This window comes from Loxodonta africana, chromosome 25 (genome assembly GCF_030014295.1).
Source record: "Loxodonta africana isolate mLoxAfr1 chromosome 25, mLoxAfr1.hap2, whole genome shotgun sequence".
NCBI lineage: Eukaryota > Metazoa > Chordata > Mammalia > Proboscidea > Elephantidae > Loxodonta > Loxodonta africana.
The window spans coordinates 30,201,358-30,223,816 of NC_087366.1; the positions used below are offsets into that span (position 1 = coordinate 30,201,358).

The 22,459-nt window shown below is 37.6% G+C and overlaps 1 long non-coding RNA gene across 2 annotated transcripts in view; it reads right to left on the reverse strand.

Moving 5' to 3' along the window:
* Positions 1-609: 609 nt before the first annotated feature.
* Positions 610-22,459, reverse strand: part of LOC111750903 (uncharacterized) — a 74,542-nt gene continuing 52,692 nt past the window's right edge. Inside the window, exons 4-6 of one of the 2 annotated variants that reach the window (XR_010319400.1) lie at positions 22,230-22,290; positions 21,808-21,876; positions 610-10,884 (exon numbers count right to left, since the gene is read on the reverse strand). This is a non-coding gene — a long non-coding RNA (uncharacterized LOC111750903). The remainder of the gene's footprint in view (positions 10,885-21,807; positions 21,877-22,229; positions 22,291-22,459) is intronic. The other variant, XR_010319401.1, reaches the window with a different exon arrangement.

Consider the following 22,459-nt stretch of genomic DNA (forward strand, 5'->3'; position numbering starts at 1 on the left):
ATTACCCAAAACAATAGCAATTTTCTGGCAACCTCACAGGCACTGTGCAAAGGCTGTGATCATAGTTGGAAAAAAAGAGCATGGCCAACAATTTAAAATGATATTCTGAAGAACTAGACAAATATAGAGAAATTTCAAATGCTCCCACATATTTCTGGGGATCTAGAAAGCAGTGTGCTTGTATAAGGATGGGCTTGGGAAAGGAGAAGGCTCCAGTCACTCCAGGTCATTTCTGACTCACATTGAGGTTTTGCACAAGTAAGAAGTGAAAGCTAAATCTGTCTTGTAAACTGCCTGGAGTTTGATGGCATACTTTTACACACAGATCCCTTTGGCAAAGGGTGAAAGGGATACAGGCAAAGAACTTAAGGAAATCTTTCAACGGATCATTGGCTGACCCAAGAATGATCCCTAAAAATTCAGGCTTAAAAATAAAAACAAGAACTTAAAAAAGAAAAAAAAAAAAGAAAAGCTAGCAGATAACTCAGTGGTCACACATTAAATAATTAGTTCAGCAAAGTTGCTAAACAAATAAGCAGCAACAAGGAAAACCACAACAATGACAACAAAAATCCATCAGCAATACCAAACTTGGGGGGTGGGGTGGGTGGGAGCAGAAGTTGATACCATAGTTGTTACAATATATTATTTAAAATGTCCAGTTTTCAAGAAAAATTGTGAGATGTGCAAAGAAAAATGAGATATGCCACACACATAGGAAAAAAGGCAGTGAAGAAAAATATCCCTAAAGGCCCTGATGATGGAGTTAGTAGACATAGACTTTAAATCAGTTATTACAAATATGTCCAAATAACTAAGAAATTAAAGAAAAAGTTGACAACAATGTCCTATCAATTAGAGAATATCAATAGAGATTGAAATCATAAAATCAGACATTGTGGAGTTGAGAAATATAATAACTGAAATAAAAAGTTCACTAAAAAGGTTCAAAAGCAGATTTGAGCTCACATAAGAAAGAGTCAGTGAATTTGAAGATAGGTCAATCAAGATTATCCAGTCTGAGAAACAGAGAGAGAAAAAAAGGAACATCACCTCAGTTGACACAAGTGTGTGAACACACAAAAACTGAGGATTGCCAAACAGGAGAAGAAATAGATATAAAATCTGAAGAAATAATGGCCTAACCTTACCAAATTTGATGAAAAACATTAATATACACATCCATGAAGCTCAATGAACTGTAATTAAGACAAGTGCAAAAAGATCCACACTAAGATACATTACAAACAAACTGTAAGAAGCCAAAGAAAAAGGGAGAATCTTGAAAACAGACAGAGAGAAGCAACTAATAAAATACAAAAGATCCTCTTCAGAAACCATAGAGGTTAGAGGATAGTGGGGTGACATATTCAAAGTGCTGAAAGAAAAAGTCTGTCAATCAAGAAGTTTATATCCAGAAAAACTGTCTTTCAAAAAAGGACAGAGAAATTAATACATTTCCAGATAACCAAACTTGGGGAGAATTTGTTAATAGCAGAGCTGATCACCACAACTTGTCTGTCAATTTGTCATACTGTGGTGGCTTGTGTGTTGCTATGATGCTGGAAGCTATGCTACTAGTATCTCAAATACCAGGAGGTTCACCCATGGTGGACAATTTTCAGTGGAACTTCCGGACTAAGACAGACTAGGATGAAGGACCTGGAGGTCTACTTCTGAAACAACTGGACATTGATAACCTCATGGACAGCAGTGAAAGATTGTCTGATATAGTGCCGGAGGTGAGCCCCTGAGGTTGGAAGGCACTCAAAATACGACTGAGAAAGAGCTGACTCCTCAAAGGAAAGCCAACCTTAATGATGTGAATGGAGTAAGGTTTTGGAACCTTCATTTGCTGATGTAGCATGACTCAAAATGAGAAGAAATAGCTGCAAACACCCACTAAAAGTTAGAACATGGAAGGTATGAATCTAGGAATATTGAAAGTTGTCAAAAATGAAATAGAACTCTTAAAGATAGGCATTAGAGAGCTGAAATGCACTGGTACTGGCCATTTTGAATTGGAAAATTATATGGTCTACTGTGCTGGGAATAACAAATTGAAAGGAATAGCGTTGAATCCATTGTCAAAAAGAACATTTCAAGATCTATCCTGAAATACAAGGCTGTCAGTGATTACATAATATCTAAATGCCTACAAGGAAGACTGGTAAACGTGACTTTTATTCAAATTTATGCACCAACTACTAATGGCAAAGATGAATTGAAGATTTTTACCAATTTTTGCAGTGTGAAATTGATCAAACGTGCAAGCAAGGTGCACTGATAATTACTGGTTATTTGAATGCAAAAATTGGAAACAAAGAAGAAAGCTCAATAATAGGAAAATATGGCGTTGGTGATAGAAATGATGCCAAAGATCGCATGATAAAATTTTGCAAGACCAATGATTTATTCATTGGAAATATCTTTTTTCAACAACATAAATGGCAACTATACATGTGGAACTTGTCTAATGGCCTACACAGGAATTAAATCAACTACATTTGTGGAAAGAGATGATGGAGAAGCTCAATGTCATCAAATAGAACAAGGCCAGGGGCCGACTGTGGAATAGACTATCAGTTGCTCACATGCAAGTTCAAGTTGAAGCTTAAGAAAATTAAAGTGAGTCCACGAGAGTCAAAGTACGACCTTGAGTATATTCCACCTGAATTTAGAGACTATCTCAAGAATAAATTCAACATGTCGAATACTAATGACCAAAATCCAGATGAGCTGAAGGATGACATCAGGGCATTATACATGAAGAAATCAAAAGATCATTAAAAAGACAGGAAAGAAACAAAACATCAAGGTGGATATGAGAAGAGACTTGTTTCTGAACACAGACTAGCTAAAGCTAGTGGAAGAAATGATGATGCAAAAGAGCTGAACAGAAGATTTCAAAGGTTGGCTCCAGAAGGCAAAATAAAGAATTATAATGAAATGTGCAAAGACCTGGAGTTAGAAAACCACAGGGAAGAACACACCCGGCATTACTCAAGCTAAAAGACCTAAAGAAAAAATTCAAGCCTCGAGTTACAATATTGAAGGATTCTATGGGCAAGTATTGAATAATGCAGAAAGCATCAAAAGAAGATGGAAGGAATAAACAGTTGCTGTACTAAAAAGAATTCGTCGATGTTCATCCATTTCAGGGGGTAGCACGTGATCAAGAACTGACAGTACTGAAGGAAGACGTCTAAGCTGCACTGAAGGTATTGATGAACAAGAAGTCTCCAGGAATTGACAGAATATCAATTGAGATGTTTCAACAAACTGATGCAACACTTGTTTATGCCAAGAAATTTGGAAGACAGCTACATTGCCAACTGCTTGAAGAGATCCATATTTGTGCCTGTCCCAAAGAATGGTGATCCAACAGAATGCTGAAATTATCAAACAATATTGTTAATATCACATGCAAGTAAAATTTTGCTGACAATAGTTTAAAAAATGGCTGCAGTAGTACATTGACAGGCAAGTGCCAGAAATTCAATCCAGATTCAGAAGAGGACATGGAATGAGGGATATCACTGCTGACATCAGATGGATCTTAGCTGAAAGCAGAGAATACCAGAAAGTTGTATACCTGTGCTTTATTGAGTGTACGAAAGCATTCGGCTGCGCGGATCGTAACAAATTATGGATAACATTGGGAAGAATAGGAACTCCAGAACACTTAATTGTGCTCATGTGGCACTTGTACATAGACCAAAAGGCAGTTGTTTGAACAGAACAAGGGGATACCGGATGGTATAAAATCAGGGAAAGTGTGCGTCAGGGTTATATCCTTTCACCATAGTTACCCAATCTGTATGCTGAACAAAGAATCTGAGAAGCTGGGCTACATGAAGAAAAATGTGGTATCGGGATTGAAGAGAGACTCATTAACAATCTGCAATATGCAGATGACACAACCTTGCTTGCTGAAAGTGAGGAGGACTTCAAGCACTTACTGATGAAAATCAAAGACTACAGCCTTCAGTATGAATTACACATCAACATAAAGAAAACAAAAATCCTCACAACTGGACCAATAAGCGACATCATAATAAAAGGAGAAAAGATTGAAGTTGTCAAGGATTTCATTTTACTTGAATCCACAATCAGCACTCATGGTAGCAGCAGTTAAGAAATAAAAACCAAAACCAAACCAAAACCAGTGCCGCCGAGTCGATTCCAACACATAGCGACCCTATAGGACAGAGTAGAACTGCCCCATAGAGTTTCCTAGGAGTGCCTGGCGGATTCAAACTTCCGACCCTTTGGTTAGCAGCTGTAGCACTTAACCACCACGCCACCAGGGTTTTCTAAGAAATAAAAAGACGTATTATTGTATTGGGCAAAACTGCTGCAAAAGACCTGTTTAAAGGGTTAAAAAACAAAGAAGTCACCTAGAGGACTAAGGTGGGGCTGTCTGACTCAAACCATGGTATTTTCAATTTCCTAATATGCATGCATATTTTACTGACTATGCTATGGTATTCGACTGTATGGATCATAAGAAATTATGGATAACATTGCAGAGAATGGGAATTTCAAAACAATTGTGCTCATGAGTAATCTGTACGGAGATCAAGAGGTAGCCTTTGGAACAGAACAAGGGAATACTGCATGGTTTAAAGTCAGGAAAGGTGTGCTTCAGGGTTGTATCCTTTCACTATACCTATTCAATCTGTATGCTGAATAAATAACCCGGGAAGCTGGACTATATGAAGAAGAACAGGACATCAGGATTGGAGAAAGATTCATTAATAACCTGGGTTATGCAGATGACTCAACCTTGCTTGCTGAAAGTGAAGAAGCCTTGAAGCACTTACGGATGAAGATCAAAGACAACAGCCTTCAGTATGGATTACACCTCAACATAAAGAAAACAAAAATTCTGACAACTGGGCCAATAAGCAACATCATGATAAACGGAGAAAAGATTGAGGTTGTCAAGAGTTTCATTTTACTTGGATTCACAATCAATACTCAAGGAAACAGCAGTCAAGAAATCAAAAGATGCATTGCATTGGGCAAATCAGCTGCAAGAGATCTCTTTAAAGTGTTGAAAATCAAAGAGATCACCTTGAGGACTAAGGTGAGCCTGACCCAAGTCATGGTGTTTTCATTTGCCTCATATGCATGTGAAAGCTAGACAATGAATAAGGAAGGCCAAAGAAGAATCGATGTCCTTGGATTGTGGTGTTGGCAAAGAATATTGAATATACCATGGACTGCCAAAAGAATGAACAAATCAGTCCTGGAAGAAGTACAACCAGAATGTTCCTTGAAAGCAAGGATGGCAAGACTGTGTCTCACATATTTTGGACATGTTGTCAGGACGGATCAGTCTCTGGAGAAGGACATAATGTTTGGTAAAGTAGAGGGTCAGTGAAAAAGAGGAAGATCCTCAATGAAATGGATTGACACAGTGGCTGTAACAATGGGCTTACACATAGCAACGATTATAAGGATGGTGCAGGACCGGGCAGGGTTTCATTCTGTTGTGCATAGGGTTGCTATAAGTTGGAACTGACTCGATGACACCTAAAAACAACAACAACAAAACGTATGTGAAAGCTGGACAATGAATAAGGATGACTGAAGAACTGATGCTTTTAATTTATGGTGTTGATAAAGATGTTGAATATACCATGGAGTGCAAGAAGAATGGACAGATCTGTCTTGATAGAAGTACAGCCGGAATGTTCCTTAGAAGTGAGAATGGCAAGACTTCATCTCACGTACTTTGAATACATTATCAGAAGGGACTAGTCCCTGAAGAAGGACATTATGCTTGGTAAAGTGGAGGGTCAGTGAAGAAGAGGAAGACCCTCAATGAGATGGACTGTCACAGTGGCTACAACAATGGGCTTCAAACATAGCAATGATTATGAGGATGGCACAGGATCAGTGTTTTATTCTGTTGTATGTGGGGTCGCTGTGAGTTGAAATCAACTCAGTGGCACCTGAAAACAGCAACAGAACTGCTCAATAAGAAATACTAAAGGAAGACCTTCAGGCTAAAATGAAAGGATACTTTCATATTTTTATGCATTTGTTTGCTGGTCATGCTCCCCTCCCCCTCTCACCACCATGACGTGCTTTTGTTTCAAGCACAGTATGCTGTTTGTTTTTTTAAAGCAACATGTGGAAAAGAATTGGCATGGTGATGCTTTGTGGGTACCTTGCTGGGGGAGGGCACAGCCTGTAAACAAGCGCAGAAGGTGCACATTATGCATAAAAGTGTGGCAGATTATAACTGAAATCTACGTGAAATAATAGAGCACCAGAAACAGCAACTACATGGATAAATATAAAACACAATGTAAACACGTTTTGTTTCTAACTCTTTTCTTTTTCTATGTGAGTTTAAAGACAAATACATTAAAGAATAATTATAAAGCTGAGTTGATGGTTTTATAATCCATAAAGATGTAATTTGTGTGATGAGAATAACACAAAGGAGGTATATTCAAACAAAAATTTTGTATACTATTGAAATACAGTTGGTATTAATCCGAAGTATATTATTTTAAGTTAAGATGCTAGTTTTAATCTCCAGGGCAATTACTAAGAAAATAAATATTTAAAAATATAGTCAATATTGTAATAAAAAACAAGAGAGTCAAAATGGTACAGTAGAAAACATGAATTTAACTCCAAAAAGGCAGCAATAGAGAAACAGAGGAACAAAAAGATACAGACATATAAAACAAATAGTATAATGGCAGACACAAATCCTACCTCATCAGTATTTACATTAAATGTAAATGGATTAAAAATTCTAATAAAAAGCATAGGTTAGCAGAATATGTAAGAAAATACGACCAAATTATATGTTGTCTACAAGAAACACACTTTAGATTCAAAGACACAAATAGGCTGGAAGTAAAAGGAAGAAAAAAGATAGGCCAAGGAAACAGTAACTAAAAGGAGCTGCAACGGCTACACTGTATCAGACAAAGGAGACTTTAAGACAAAAATTGTTACTAGGGGAGAAAAAAGGAATATTTTATAATGATAAAATCATCAATCAATCAGGAAAACAAGATAATTAGAAGCATATATACACCTTACAGAGCCCCAAAATACTTGGAAGAATTGCAGGGAAATTTGTAAAAAGAAATTAAACAATCACAGTTGGAGGCTTCAATACTCCAAAAGATCAACAGAGAAATAGAGAGCTGAACAAAACTATAATCAAGTAAACATGATTGATATCTATAAAACACTCCACTTAACAACAGCAGAATATACATTTCTCATTAACACATAAAACAATTGCAAGAATATATCATATGCTAAACAATAAAACAAGCCTCAGTAAGTTTCAATGGATTGAAATTATACAAAGTATTTTCTCTCATCTCCTTGGAAATTAAAAATGATAAAAGTTTTGGGAAACTCACAAATATGTGATAATTAAATGACATACTCCTAAATAACCAATGGGTCAAAAGAAATCATGAGGGAAGTTTAGAAATACGTTGAGGTGAATTAGAATAAAAACACAACATACTAAATCTTATGAAATACAGATTAAAAAAAAAAGCTCAGAAGAAAATTTATAGCTGGGAAAGCCTACATTAAAAAAGTAGAAAGATATCAAGTCAGTAATCTAATCTTCTACCTTAAGAAACTAGGAAAAGAAGAACTGAACTCAAAGCATGCAGAAGGAATGGGATAATAAAGACTAGAAATAAATGAAATACAGTTGAAAACAAGAGAGAAAATCAAAGAAACCATAATTAATAACATAAGGAATGAAAGAGTGTGCCAAGGGTAGTTGTGCCAGTACCCAACCTACCCATGGGTTATAAGAGGATACTATGGACAACTGTGTGACAACAAGTTATACAAGCTAGGTAAAATTGACAAATTTCTACAAGGGCACAAACTACCAAAATGGATTCAAGGAGAAATAGCATATCTGATCTATTACAAGTAAAGAAATTGAATCAGTAATTTTAAAATTCTCATAAAGAAAAGCCCAGGTCTAGATAGCTTTACTGATGGATTCTACCAAACCTTTAGGAAAAAAAAAACTATAGCAATCTTTACAAACTATTCTAAAAAAAAAATATAGGATGAAACACTTCTTAATTCATTCTATTAGACCAGTATTACCCTGATATGAAAATCAGACAAAGATGTCACAAGAAAAGAAAACTACTGATAAATATCCCTTATAGATATAAATGCAAAAATATACAACAAAATACTAGCAAACTGAATACAACAACATACAAACATATAAAAAGGATTATACACCATGATCAGGTTGATTTAACATGAAAATCAATAAATGTAATACCCCATATTAATAGAATAAAGGACAAAAACTCATCTTAATAGATTCAACAAAAGTATTTGTCAAAATCCAACACCTTTTTATGATAAAAATTGTATTAACTGTTTAATGAGAAACTAATTTGCTCTGTAAAGTTTCACCTAAAGCACACAAAAAGGAAAATCCCAAGGAATCCACACACACACACACACACACACACACACACACACACACAAAACCCCAGTTGGAACGAATAAATGAGTTCAGAAAAGTTGCAGGATATAACATCAACGTATAAAAATCAATTGACATATATTAGCAATTAATAATTCAAAAATGAAATTAAGAAAACATTCCATTCACAATAGCATCTAAAAGAGTGAAATACGAATAAATTTAACAAAAAAGTGCAAGACTTGTACACTGAAAATTATAAAACATTGCTGAAAAAATAAAGATTTAAATAAACGGAGAGACTTCTATGGTTGCGCATTGGAAGACTTAAGAAAATGATGGTAACATTCCTCATATTCACGTACAGATTCACTGCAATCTCTACTAAAATCCCAGATGTCTTTTTTTGCAGAAATTGATAAGCTGAATCTAAAATTTGAATGGAAATCAAGGGACACAGAATAATCAAAATAACATTGAAAAATAACGATTTCAAAACTTACTTCAAAACAGTAATCAATACAGTATAGTACTGGCATAAAGTTAGAAATATAGATCAATAGACTAGAATTGAGAGACTCGATATTAGCTCTTACATTTACGGTAAATTGCTTTTCAGTAAGTGTGCCAAGAAAATTCAACGGGGAAAGAATATTCTTTTCAATGGATGGTGCTGGAATAACTGAACATTTTCTTGGAAAAGAATCAAGTTGGATGCCTACCTCCCACCATATACACATTAACTAAAATTGAATCATAGATCTAAATATAAGAGCTAAAATTACAAAACTCCTAGCAGAAAGCTTGGGAGTAAAATTTTGTGACAGTGGGTTAGGCAACGGTTTCTTAGATATGACACCAAAAGCACAGGTGACAAAAGAAAAAAAATTGAATCTCATCAAAATGAAAAACTTCTGTACTTCAAAGGACACTGTCAAGAAAATGAAGACAACCCACAGACTGGAAAAAATATTTGCAAGTCATATAACTGATAAAGGATTCCTATTCAGAGTATTAAGAAACTCTGATGGTATACTAATAAAAGGGCAAATAAGCCAACTAAAAATGGGCAAAAAAATTTGTATAGTCATTTCTTCAGTAAAAATATACAAATGACCAATAAGCACTTGAAAAGATGCTCAACATCACTCGTGATTAGGTAAATGCAAATCAAAACTCTAATGAGATGCAACTTCATACCCACTGTGTTGTTGTTAGGTGCCAATGAGTCGAATCCAACTGATAGCGACCCTATGTACAACAGACGGAAACACTGCACCATCCTCACAATTGTTGTTACCCTTGAGTCCATTGTTTCAACCACTGTGTTAATCCATCTTGTGGAGGGTCTTCCTCTTTTTCACTAATCCTCAAATTTACCAAGCATGATGTCCTTCTCAAGGGATTGGTCCCTCCTGATAACATGTTCAGAGTATGTGAGACAACGTCTTGCCATTCTTGCTTCTGAGGAGCATTCTGGCTCTACTTCTTCCAAGACAGATTTGTTCATTCTTCTGGCAGCCTATGGTGTATTCAATATTCTTCACCAACACCATAATTCGATAGCATCAATTCTTTGGTCTTCCTTATTCATTGTCCAGCTTTCACATGCATATGAAGGGACTGAAAATACCATGGCTTGGGGTCAGGTGCACCTTTTTTCTTAAAGTGACATCTTTGCTTTTTAACACTTTAAAGAGATATTTTGCAGCAGATATGCCAAATGCAACGCATCATTTGATTTCTGACTGCTGCTTCCACGGATGTTGATTGTGGATCCAAGTAAAATGAAGTCCTTGAAAACTTCAATCTTTTCTCTGTTTATCAGGCAGTTGTGAGGATTTTTGTTATATTTATATTGAAGTGTAATCCATACTGAAGGCTGTGGTCTTTGATCTTCATCAGTAGGTGCTTCAAGTCCTCTTCCCTCTCTGCAAGCAGTTGTTTCATCTGCGTATTGCATGTTCTTAATGAGTCTTCCTCCAATTCTGATGCCATGTTCTTCTTCATACAGTCCGGCTTCTCAGATTATTTGCTCAGCATACAGATTGAATAAGTATGGTGAAAGAATACAGCCCTGACGAATATCATTCTTGACTTTAAACCATGCAGTATCCCCTTGTTCTGCTGGAATGGCTGCTTCTTGGTCATAGTCGCATTCCTCATGAGCACAGCTGAGGGTTCTGAAATTCCCATTCTTCATGATGTTATTCATAATTTGTTATAATCCACACAGTAAATGTCTCTGCGTACTCAATAAAAAAAATAATAAGGTAAAGATAAACATCTTTATGGTATTCACTGCTTTCAACCGTGATCCATCTGACATCAGCATGCTATCCCTTGTTCCACATCCTCTTCTGAATCTGGTTTGAATTTCTGGGAGTTCCCTGATGATGCACTGCTGCAGTGCTTTTAAATGGCTAAAATAAAAAGACAAACAATAACAAGTGTTGAGAAGGGTTTGTAGAATTGGAACCCTCATTCATTGCTGATAGGGATGTAAAATGGAGCAGACACTTTGGAAAACAATGTGGTAGTTACTCAAATTGTTAATGACAGAACTATATGACTCAGCAATTCTACTCCTAGGTTTATATACCCAGGAGGATTGAAAGCATAAATCCAAACAGGAATGTTCATAGCAGCGTTCATCTTAGAGCCAGAAAGCGGAGACAACTCAAATATCTGTCAATTTATGAATAGATAAACCAAATGTGATATATCCATACAAATGAATAACCCAACCACCCAGAATATTATTCATTAATAAAAAAGGAATGAAGTATTAACACTTGCTACAATGTGGATGAACCTTGAATAATTGCTAAGTGAAAGAAACCCATCTCAAAAAGCCAAATATTGTAAGATTTTGTTTATATGAAATGTTCAAACCAAAAACCTGTTGCCATCAAGTCTGTTCAGACTCATAGTGACCTTGTAGGACAGAGTAGAGCTGCCCCACAGGGTTTCCAAGGAGTGGCTGGTGGACTCGAACTGCTGACTTTTCGGCTAGCAGCCGTAGCTCTTAACCACTGCACCACCATGGCTCCATGAAATGTCCAGAATAGGCATCAGAAAGTAGAATAGTGGTTACCAGGGCTGGGAGTAAGGGGTAAGGAGAGTGATTTTTTTTTTTAAATAATTTTTATTGAGCTTTAAGTGAATGTTTACAAATCAAGTCAGTCTGTCACATATAAGCTTATACACACCTTACTCCATACTCCCACTTACTCTCCCCCTAATGAGTCAGCCTGCTCCCTCCTTCCAGTCTCTCCTTTCGTGACAATTTTGCCAGTTTCTAACCCTCTCTACCCTCCTATCTCCCCTCCAGACAGGAGATGCCAACACAGTCTCAAGTGTCCACCTGATACAAGTAGCTCACTCTTCATCAGCATCTCTCTCCAACCCATTGTCCAGTCCCTTCCATGTCTGATGAGTTGTCTTCGGGAATGGTTCCTGTCCTGGGCCAACAGAAGGTTTGGGGACCATGACCGCCGGGATTCCTCTAGTCTCAGTCAGACCATTAAGTCTGGTCCTTTTATGCGAATTTGGGGTCTGCATCCCACTGATCTCCTGCTCCCTCAGGGGTTCTCTGTTGTGTTCCCTGTCAGGGCAGTCATCGGTTGTGGCCGGGCACCATCTAGTTCTTCTGGTCTCAGGATGATGTAAGTCTCTGGTTCATGTGGCCCTTTCTGTCTCTTGGGCTCATAGTTATTGTGTGACCTTGGTGTTCTTCATTCTGCTTTGATCCAGGTGGGTTGAGACCAAGGGATGCATCTTAGATGGCCGCTTCTTAGCATTTAAGACCCCAGATGCCACATTTCAAAGTGGGATGCAGAATGTTTTCATATTAGGATTATTTTACCAATTGACTTAGAAGTCCCCTTAAGCCATAGTCCCCAAACCCCTGCCCTTGCTCCGCTGACCTTTGAAGCACTCAGTTCATCCTGGAAACTTCTTTGCTTTTGGTCCAGTCCAGTTGAGCTGACCTTCCATGTATTGAGTATTGTCCTTCCCTTCACCTAAAGTAGTCCTTATCTACTAACTAATCAGTAAATAACCCTCTCCCACCCTCCCTCCCACCCCCCTCGTAACCACAAAAGTATGTGTTCTCAGTTTATACTATTTCTCCAGACCTTATAATAGTGGTCTTATACAATATTTGTCCTTTTGCCTCTGACTAATTTCACTCAGCATAATGCTTTCCAGGTTCCTCCATGTTATGAAATGTTTCACAGATTCCTCACTGTTCTTTATCGATGCGTAGTATTCCACTGTGTGAATATATCATAATTTATTTAACCATTCATCCGTTGATGGACACCTTGGTTGCTTCCAGCTTTTTGCTATGGTAAACAGAGCTGCAATAAACATGCGTGTGCATATATCTGTTCGTGTGAAGGCTCTTATTTCTCTAGGGTATATTCCGAGGAGTGGGATTTCTGGGTTGTATGGTAGTTCTCTTTCTAACTTTTTGAGATAACGCCAGATAGATTTCCAAAGTGGTTGTACCATTTTACATTCCCACCAGCAGTGTATGAGTTCCAATCTCTCCACAGCCTCTCCAACATTTATTATTTTGTGTTTTTTGGATTAATGCCAGCCTTGTTGGAGTGAAATGGAATCTCATCTTAGTTTTCATTTGCATTTCTCTAATGGTTAATGATCGAGCGCATTTTCTCATAAGCTTGTTAGCCGCCTGAATATCTTCTTTAGTGAAGTGCGTGTTCATATCCTTTGCCCACTTTTTGATTGGGTTGTTTGTCTTTTTGTGGTTGAGTTTTAACAGAATCATATAGATTTTAGAGATCAGGCGCTGGTCAGAGATGTCATAGCTGAAAATTCTTTCCCAATCTGTAGGTGGTCTTTTTACTCTTTTGCTGAAGTCTTTAGACCAGCATAGGTGTTTGATTTTTAGGAGCTCCCAGTTATCTGGTTTCTCTTCATCATTTTTGGTAATGTTTTGTATTCTGTTTATGCCTTGTATTAGGGCTCCTAAGGTTGTCCCTATTTTTTCTTCCGTGATCTTTATCGTTTTAGTCCTTATGTTTAGGTCTTTGATACACTTGGAGTTAGCTTTCGTGCATGGTGTGAGGTATGGATCCTGTTTCATTTTTTTGCAAATGGATATCCAGTTATGCCAGCACCATTTGTTAAAAAGACTATCTTTTCCCCAATTAACTGACACTGGGCCTTTGTCAAATATCAGCAGCTCATATGTGGTTGGATTTATATCTGGGTTCTCAATTCTGTTCCATTGGTCTATGTGCCTGTTGATGTACCAGTACCAGGCTGTTTTGACTACTGTGCCTGTATAATATGTTCTAAAATCAGGTAGAGTGAGGCCTCCCACTTTCTTCTTCTTTTTCACTAATGCTTTACTTATCTGAAGCTTCTTTCCTTGCCATATGAAGTTGGGGATTTGTTTCTCCATCACATTAAAAAATTTCATTGGAATTTGGATCGGAAGTGCATTGTATGTATAGATGGCTTTTGGTAGAATAGACATTTTTGCTATGTTAAGTCTTCCTATCCATGAGCAAGGTATGTTTTTCCACTTAAGTAGGTCCTTTTTAGTTTCATGCTGTAGTACTTTGTAGTTTTCTTTGTATAGGTCTTTTACATCTTTGGTAAGATTTATTCCTAAGTATTTTATCTTCTTGGGGGCTATTGTGAATGGTATTGATTTGGTGATTTCCTCTTCGATGTTCTTTTTGTTGATGTAGAGGAATCCAAGTGATTTTTGTATGTTTCTTTTATAACCTGAGACTCCGCCCCACTCTTCTATTAGTTTCAGTAGTTTTCTGGAGGATTCCTTAGGGTTTTCTGTGTATAAGATCATGTCATCTGCAAATAGAGATACTTTTACTTCTTCCTTGCCAATCCGGATGCCCTTTATTTCTTTGTCTAGCCTAATTGCTCTGGCTAAGACCTCTAGGACAATGTTGAATAAGAGCGGTGATAAAGGGCATCCTTGTCTGGTTCCCGTTCTCAAGGGAAATGCTTTCATGCTTTCTCCATTTAGAATGATGTTGTCTGTTGGTTTTGTATAGATGCCCTTCATTATGTGGAGGAATTTTCCTTCAATTCCTATTTTGCTGAGAGTTTTTATCATAAATGGGTGTTGGACTTTGTCAAATGCCTTTTCTGCATCAATTGATAAGATCATGTGGTTTTAGTCTTTTGTTTTATTTACATGGTGGATTACTTTAATGATTTTTCTAATATTGAACCAGCCTTGCATACCTGGTATAAATCCCACTTGGTCGTGGTGGATTATTTTTTTGCTATGTTGTTGAATTCTATTGGCTAGAGTTTTGTTAAGGATTTTTGCATCTATGTTCATGAGGGATATAGGTCTGTAATTTTCTTTTTTTGTGATGTCTTTACCTGGTTTTGGCGGCTTCATAAAATGAGTTAGGTAGTATTCCGTCATTTTCTATGCTTTGAAATACGTTAGAAGTAGTGGTGTTAACTCTTCTCTGAATGTTTGGTAGAACTCTGCAGTGAACCCGTCCGGGCCAGGGCTTTTTTTTTTGTTGGGAGTTTTTTGATTACCGTTTCAATCTCTTTTTTTGTTATGGGTCTATTTAGTTGTTCTACTTCTGATCATGTTAGTTTAGTTAGGTAGTGTTTTTCTAGGAATTCATGCATTTCTTCTCTGTTTGCAAATTTGTTAGAGTACAATTTTTCTTAATAATCTGATATGATCCTTTTAATTTCAGTTGGGTCTGTTGTGATGTGGTCCTTCTCGTTTCTTATTCGGGTTATTTGTTTCCTTTCCTGTATTTCTTTAGTCAGTCTAGCCAACGGTTTATCAATTTTGTTAATTTTTTCATAGAACCAGCTTTTGGCTTTGTTAATTCTTTCAAATGTTTTTCTGTTCTCTAATTCATTTAGTTCAGCTCTAATTTTTATTATTTGTTTTCTTCTGGTGCCTGATGGATTCTTTTGTTGCTCACTTTCTATTTGTTCAAGTTGTAGGGACAGTTCTCTGATTTTGGCTCTTTCTTCTTTTTGTATGTGTGTATTTATCGATATAAATTGACCTCTGAGCACTGCTTTTGTTGTGTCCCAGAGGTTTTGATAGGAAGTGTTTTCATTCTCGTTGCATTAAATAATGAATTTCTTTATTCCCTCCTTAATGTCTTCTATAACCCAGTCTTTTTTCAGGAGGGTATTGTTCAGTTTCCAAGTATTTGATTTCTTTTCCCTAATTTTTCTGTTATTGATTTCCACTTTTATGGCCTTATAGTCTGAGAAGATGCTTTGTAATATTTCGATGTTTTGTATTCTGCAAAGGTTTGTTTTATGACGTAATACGTGGTCTATTCTAGAGAATGTTCCATGTGCGCTAGAAAAAAAAGTATGCTTTGTAGCAGTTGGGTGGAGTGTTCTGTATAAGTCAATGAGGTCAAGTTGGTTGATTGTAGCAGTTAGGTCTTCCGTGTCTCTGTTGGGCTTCTTACTGGATGTCCTGTCCTTCTCCGAAAGTGGTGTGTTGAAGTCTCCTACTATAATTGTGGAGGTGTTTATCTCACTTTTCAGTTCTGTTAAAGTTTGTTTTATGCATCTTGCGGCCCTGCCATTGGGTGCATAAATATTTAATATGGTTATATCTTCCTGGTCAATTGTCCCTGTAATCATTATGTCATGTCCTTCTTTATCCTTCGCAGTGGATTTAACTTTAAAGTCTATTTTGTCAGAAATTAATATTGCTACTCCTCTTCTTTTTTGCTTATTGTTTGCTTGATATATATTTTTTCCATCCTTTGAGTTTTAGTTTGTTTGTGTCTCTAAGTCTAAGGTGTGTCTCTTGTAGGCAGCATATAGACAGATTGTGTTTTCTTTATCCAGTCAGTGACTCTCTGTCTCTTTATTGGTGTATTTCGTCCATTTACATTCAGCTTAATTATAGATAAGTACGTGTTTAGTGCTGTCATTTTGACGCCTTTTTATGTGTGTTGTTGACAATTTCACTTTTCCACTTACTTTTTTGTGCTGAGACGTTTTTCTTTGTAAATTGTGTGTTCCTCATTTTCATAGTATTTGACTTTATGTTTGCTGAGTCGTTATGTTTTTCTTGGTTTTTATTTTGAGTTATGGAGTTGTTACACCTCTTTGTGGTTACCTTAATATTTACACCTATTTTTCTAAGTAAAAACCTGACTTGTATTGTCCTATATCGCCTTGTACCCCTCTCCATATGGCAGTTGTATGCCACCTGTATTTAGTAACTCTTTTTGATTATTGTGATCTTTTACATATTGACTTCAATGATTCCCTGTTTTGAGCGTTTTTTTCTTTTTAAAATTAATCTTAATTTGTTTTTGTGATTTCCCTATTTGAGTTGATATCAGGATGTTCTGTTTTGTGACCTTGTGTTGTGCTGGTATCTGATATTATTGGTTTTCTGACCAATTTCCTTTAGTATTTCTTGTAGCTTTGGTTTGGTTTTTGCAAATTCTCTAAGCTTGTGTTTATCTGTAAATGTTTTAATTTCACCTTCATATTTGAGAGAGAGTTTTGCTGGATATATGATCCTTGGCTGGCAGTTTTTCTCCTTCGGTGCTCTATATATGTCATCCCATTGCCTTCTTGACTGCATGGTTTCTGCTGAGTAGTCTGAACTTATTCTAATTGATTCTCCTTTTTAGGAGACCTTTCTTTTATCCCTGTCTGCTTTAAAAATTTTCTCTTTATCTTTGGTTTTGGCCAGTTTGATGATAATATGTCTTGGTGATTTTTTTTTGGATCAATCTTGGATCTATCCAAGATGCTCATGTTTGATGAGCATGTTGGATAGATATCCTTTTGTCGTTCATGATGTCAGTGAAGTTTTCTGCCAACAGATCTTCAACTATTCTCTGTGTGTTTTCTGTTATCCCTCCCTGTTCTGGGACTCGAATCACATGCAAGTTATTCTTCTTGATAGAGTCCCCCATGATTCTTAAGGTTTCTTCATTTTTTTAAATTCTTTTATGTGATTTTTTTCCAGCTATATTGGTGTCAATTCCTTGGTCCTCCAGATCTCCCACCCTGCATTCCAATTCCTCGATTCTGCTGTTCTGACTTTCGATCGCATTGTCTAATTCTGTAATTTTATTGTTAATCTTTTGGATTTCTGAATGCTGTGTCTCTATGGATTCTTGCAACTTATTAATTTTTCCACTATGTTCTTGAATAATCTTTTTGAGTTCTTCAACTGTTTTATCAGTGTGTTCCTTTGCTTTTTCTGTAGATTGCCTTATTTCGTTTCTGAGGTCATCCCTGATGTCTTGAAGCATTCTGTAAATTAGTTTTTTATATTCTGTATCTGATAATTCCAGGATTGTATCTTCATTTGGGAAAGATTTTGATTCTTTCGTTTGGGGGGTTGTAGAAGCTGTCATGGTCTGCTTCTTTATGTGGTTTGATATCGACTGCTGTCTCAGAGCTATCACTAAGATATTGTAGTGATTTATTCTATATTTGCTCACTGAGTCTTATCTTGTTTTATTTGCTTTCAATATACGTAGATGTGCTACTAGATTGCTCTGTCTTGATTGTTGTAGCCCTTGAATCACTTATGTCCTATTACCAGCTGGTATGGGCTGTTACCAGATATATAAGCCTAAGAGTCCATTCACTATTCTTGAGTAGAATCTGATTTTGGGTCATCAAGTGTGTGGTGCAGACTGTCAGCTATCCACCTAGAGAAGTAGTGGTGATAGTTGTGTGCACCAGATTCTAGTAGCAGCAGGGATTCATACTCCAGAGGGCCAGGATGCTGACAGGCTTCCCCCAAGTGCCAGTGAGGTAGGTGTGTCTCTATTCCTAAAGCACTTTGGTGAGTGGGCTCTGCAGCTGTACCTTAGGCCCCCAATGAAAGTACCTCTACAGATTGGTAGGTGTCACCCTCCTTAGACCCCTAAGGCAAGAGTCTAGTGGTCTGGGGGGAGCTTCAGCCTTCAGTTCCCTGTTGTGGGTCAGTGAGGGCTCTGTTGAATATGCAGAGATATCAGACCTGGGAAACTTGTCTTTCCAGTAATCTGCTAAAACAATTATAGTCAGATCCCTATCAGAATTGCATTTGCATTATAATAGCCACCTTGTTCCCTGTAGGGATGAAAGCCCAAGACTGTGGATCGCATATGCTTGGCTGGAGCTGGTTCTGTGTTTTTAGTCCAATTAGGGAAGGATTTTTGGTCCCTGGGTTTTTTTGTAGCTGCTTCTCTCACACCAGGAGAATGGGTTAGGAAAAGAGCAAAAAAAAAAAAAAGAAAGAAAGAAAGAAAGAAGAACCGCAGTGCAGTTCACTCTCTGGCTCAGGAAATTCTAATGTTAATGAAGCCGCCTGGGAAGGGGAGGGGAGGGTTCAGATAAATAGGAGAGAGTAGCACCCTGGAATATAGACAAAGTTACCTATCTTGCTTGGGTTGACTGTGTTATCTGAGATTCCCGAGGGGCACTTCGACTGTGTGTGCTGGCTAGGTAGAGATTGCCCCTGAGGTTCATACCCATGTCCTGTGCTTGCACTGTCTCAGAAGCTGTGTTTAGTTCCTCTGCTCCCAGTCCAAAGCCCAGCGCCAAGGTTCCCTGGCTGGGATGCCGCACTCCTGGTTTCAAAACCAGTCGCTGCCCCCTGGTGACTTCTCCTCCTGTCAGTTGGGCTTCTGCGCTGCCTGTGTGCACTGGCTGTGCTTCCCCCGAGGTCACTTCTGGGGGCTAGTGCTGTATCACATGTTTGCACCGTCTCAGGATGCTGTGCTCAGCTCCCCTGCTCCCAGTCCAAAGCCCAGTGCCAAGGTTTTCTGAGTGGGACACTGGCTCCAGGCTCCGAAAACAGTCGCTGCTTCCCCGCCGTTATTCGTTCTCAGTCTCTGACACTCAGGTCAACTCTTTAGATCTGTGTTTGATGGTTAGGGTTCGTAGATTGTCATGTATGTGATTGATTCACTTGTTTTTCCGAGTCTTTGTTGCAAGAGGGATCTGAGGTAGCTTCTACCTAGTCAGCCATCTTGGCCTCGCCTCCGAGAGTGATTTTTTTAATTTTTATTTTTATTATGCTTTAAGTGAAAGTTTGCAAATCAAGTTGGTCTCTCATACAAAAATTTATGTACACCTTGCTATATACTCCTAGTTGCTCTCCCGCTAATGAGACAGCACACTCCTTTCCACTCTCTATTTCCATGTCCAATCGACCAGCTTCTGATCCCCTCTGCCTTCTCATCTCCCATCCAGACAGGAGCTGCCCGCAGGCTCATGTGTCTACTTGGTCCACGAAGCTCACTCTTCATCAGTATCATTTTCTATGCCATAGTCCAGTCCAATTCCTATCTGAAGAGTTGGCTTTCAGAATGGTTGCTGTCTTGGACTAACACAAGGTCTGGGAACCATGACCTCTGGGGTCCTTCTAGCCTCAGTTAGACCATTAAGTCTGGTCTTTTTATGAGAATTTGAGGTCTACATCACACTGATCTTCTGCTCCCTCAGGGGTTCTCTGTTGTGTTCTCTGTCAGGGCAGTCATGGGTTGGAGCCAAGGAGAGTGATTTTGAATGTGTTTGGAATTTCCGTTTGGTGGGATAAAAAATGTTCTAAAGCTAAATTGTGGTCATGATTGCAAAACTCTGTGAATATACTAAAAATCACTGAACTGTATACTTTAAATGAGTGAATTTTATGCATGTGAATTATATCTCGATAAAGTTGTTAAAAAGAAAAGAGTTATATATATACATGTACATATATATGTGCATATATATATACATACACACACACCGTATTTTCACCATATTTTTATGCAAATATCATGTGCCCTCTGAGTTTGTTTGACAACCATGCTGTCCCCCCTTGAGGCACCCTTACAAGCACCACATGCCAAGCTTCTTTTATGTGTTGCTGTAAAAAATTAGCATACTGCACTTATGAAACTATCTTGGGGGACAGGGGGGTAGGGCACAGCCTCCTATATATCACATGTAGGAAGAGGGAGGCATGAAATCTCAGGTTCCCTAAATAGTGCCTACCACCTCAGAGAGCATGGCTCTTTTAACAAGGTGCTATTGGAAAGTCTATAACACACCAAAAATGGCGAGTTCTCTTGCTAATATCTATTTAAGAATCCACATTTCCATATTTCTAGGCACTCAGTTTAAACTACTAAGCTAAATGATATCACTTAACATGGTATCCTACACAGCACAAAGTGCCAGGAACGTAGGTATTATTAATGGTCCAAGAAATTTAAAATTTTCTCTTCAACAAAGCATTTTATGAGAATTATAACCAGAGGCTCAAATAATTGATATGTGAGGTTTTTCAACAGTATTTTCCTGAATGTGTGCCAAGGAACATTAGCTCTGCCAAGTGCTTTGGGGAGAAAAAAAAAGAACAAGCACCACAGTCAAAAATGTTTTGAAAGCTAGTTGCAGCATCTCTTTCTTGGAAATTCACAATGAACTGGAGAATATTAAAGGCTCTGAGATGTTACTCGCTCACTTAAATATTCATGCAACACCTTCTGAATGGCAGGCGCTGCTCTAGGCACTGGGGTTCTAGCAGGGAACAAGACAGATAAAATTCTTACCATTGTGGAGCCTGCGTTGTAATCTGTTTTAACTATTCCTCAACTTATTTAATAAAGGAATAACCACTTCAAGATATATGCCTAAAAATTCTGCAGAACATACTTGTGGAATATGTCTACATTTACCCACTTCTCTCTTCTAATGGAAATGCTGAAAGACATAGAGTCGAGAAGAAGCAGCATATACAAATAGCCTGAATCATACACTAGCTGCATTTTTAGTCCTTGAAATATATGAAATACATGTTAACATATTTTAGGTGATCCAGTTTCCAGCTCTTTGCAGTTACGAACTACATGACAAAAATCAAATATAATTAATTAGGGACAGCAGAGGACCAGGAACATATGTACTAGATTAAGATACTCACCATCTGAGAAACCTGCATGTGTGAAATTGTACATTTCCTCTTTTAACTGTGAGGGGTTAGGAATTATAAATCCCTTCTTAAAAAATATATTGATGTGCTAGTGAACTATAGGGAATTCAGGCGCATGAGTAGATTGGGTTGGATAAAATTATGGCCACAGCAAATTTCAAAATAAACTAATTATCTTTGAAAGAAATACCAAAGATCATGACTTTCTTATTATTCTCTAGTAAAAAAAAGGTCCTTTTTACACCCACACTCTCTCTCCAGTAAAATCCAGTTTCTTCTTCCTAGTTAACTGTACCATGGGTTTCCTGATCATCCTGGTCCCTCTGCCATGGTTGAGGGAAATAGTTTTCTCTTTGAACTATTATAGCCTCCTCCCCAGTCAGCACCATCTTACCTGAAAGACCGCTCCTCTCCTGTGTTTCCTTTTCCATCTTCACTGTGCTTCAGGCTAGGTTTCCATTTCCTATTTTGAAAATTTTTTTTATATATACAGTTCAGTGACATTAATTATGTTCATTACGGTACATGCACAACCTTCACCACTATCCTTTTCCATATTTTCCTATCACCTTTAACAGAAACTTTAAGCAATGACTCTTATTGTCTTTTGCTCAATACTACCGGCTTCCCTCACTCAAAGTCTGATGATGGCATTTTGGACTGTATTTATCCTGCCACATTCTCTTCTCTCTTTACAAGTGATTTTCTTTGTTGCCTCAGAACATAGCTTAACTTCAGAAGTCCTTGACTTTCAAATTCTAAACTGCTTAAAAAACAAAAACAAACAAACCAATGAACAAACAAAAAGGGAGCTACCTTATCTTCTGGAAAGGAGTTCAGACCACCGTCTGTGAGTCCAGGTTGAAATCTGGTCAGCCTACACAGGAATGAGTCTCAGAGTAAGGTCCCTCCTTCAAATATTCCCTGTTATCTCACAGAGTGCCAAGTGTGATGGCATAAGCACTATATTTGGAATCAAAAGATCTGGGTTCAAGTGCCCATTTCACTTGTTTTACTAGTTTTATGTGATCTGGACAATTCTCTTA